The sequence below is a fragment of the Octopus bimaculoides genome, chromosome 4 (genome assembly GCF_001194135.2).
Source record: "Octopus bimaculoides isolate UCB-OBI-ISO-001 chromosome 4, ASM119413v2, whole genome shotgun sequence".
NCBI lineage: Eukaryota > Metazoa > Mollusca > Cephalopoda > Octopoda > Octopodidae > Octopus > Octopus bimaculoides.
The window spans coordinates 12484889-12486968 of NC_068984.1; positions in this window are offsets into that span (position 1 = coordinate 12484889).

A 2080-nucleotide genomic window follows, 5' to 3' on the forward strand; every position below is an offset into this window, starting at 1 on the left:
AGAGAGAGAGAGAGAGAGAGAGAGAGAGAGAGAGAGAGAGAGAGAGAGAGATCGTATCGAAGTGCCCAAAAGAAGTAACTCGTTCTGCTAGAGTGACTTTTAGTAAGCGAATCAGAATGTTCAAATACATATTCTTACACAGAGACTGTGAATATTGATCCAGATAGAAAATGCAAGGAGTAGAATCCTTACATAGAAGAGAACTTAGATGTTCCACTTCAATCGAAGCTGTAGATAGATCCATAGGTAAAAAAGAAAAAAACCTCTTATCAACAAGAAGTATTATAACAAGGTAATAGCCGAAGACTTAAAACAATACTGAGAAAAACACACTGCAATAAATATCCCAGACACCAAAGCTATTAAAACTACACAAACCACAAATAAAGTGTATTATACGAATCAGATGCTCTCTAAGTATAAAATAAATGAATACATTACGAAAACAAAGAAAAGCTCGTAAAATAGAACGCATTAACATCAAACGGTAAATTAATGCATTATACAAAGCGATAAATTAAAACCAATCGTTTACTTTAAAAACCCCAACTAAAATTTTTAAAAATCGTTTCTTATCTGTTACAAGCCCCAAGCATCTAAACCCAAGAATAAGCGACGATGGATCGATGTGATCCATAAATTCGATTGCAAACATGGCTTCGGATGCTCTGTTGACCATACGAGTACGACAGTCTCTTGCCGACTCATCGTTGTAACAAGGAAAGGAGCAGCGATTGCAATAGATTATACTACACAATACAAGGCAAAGATAAATGAGAAAATATTTGTTGAGGATATATCTATAGTCTGCAGAAGTCATCACAGAAATAGACAAGACAAACCGTACACATAGAGCAGCAGAATGTCAGAATAAACACAGAAATATTATACAATAACCACAAACAGAAATAAATGCCAAATTGATGACCCTTGAATCTAGCAGTGAAAATAAGTTGATGGCCAGTACATCAATTGATTTGGCCTTGCCTACTTTAATAATAACGGTGTTGAAAACAGACACTCAACATCGCCTTCATATTTGAACGATTCTGATGGTCGTGTTTTTAAACATCGCCCGTGTTTCTTAACTTGTCATGATACTTTTCAGAAAGTTTTCGTTGATATTGAAATAGCTTCTTATCGACTGTGATTCGGTTTTATCTTTATTCACCTGTCAGCAGATATGGTTTAGATATTTATGCCAACAATATGTAACTTCAGTTTTCCTTTTAAAATCATGTGGAAAGAACTTTTACAAGTGTTTACTTGTTTGGAAAGTTCCTGGACAGCCAGGCGACAATTTGCAGGGGCCACAGCACGCAATTTCACAATGTAGTCGTTATCTTCGTGTGGAAGTTTTCCTAGATTCGGAATCGCCTTCAGTGGACGTCCTTACCGATTTGAAACGCTAGTGCCACTCGTGACGTTGCGAACGTCTCAAACAATCCTTCCCGTAGTCTATTGCAGCATTAGAAAGATCTCTGTAAAAGTTTCTACCAATTTAAAAAGTTTCGCATAAACATATTGTTCTTTCAAATCCTTCAATACTCAACTTGTGACAAATCATCGAATGCGCTAAACTCACTCCCACTCTATCACGTTTCGATCGGCGACTGACTCTTTTGGCATGATGTGGCTGCTACTGGACTAAAGGTCAAGGTCACCTATACATTCGCATTAACATTGCTGCAGTCACGAGAACGCTGGGCCGGTTAGCTGGTGCGTTCGTTGTTTTAAAGTTTGATTCAGTTTTGGACAGATTTCATATAAATTCCTTCCTTCCTTCCTTCCTTATTACATTCGTACAAACCTACATATATGCATATATATTTACTCTTTTACTCTTTTACTTGTTTCAGTCATTTGACTGCGGCCATGATGGAGCACCGCCTTTAGTCGAACAAATCGACCCCGGGACTTATTCTTCGTAAGCCTAGTACTTATTCTATCGGTCTCTTTTGCCGAACCGCTAAGTGACGGGGACACAAACACACCAGCATCGGTTGTCAAGCAATGCTAGGGGGGACAAACACAGACACACAAACCTATACACACACATACATACTTACATATATATATA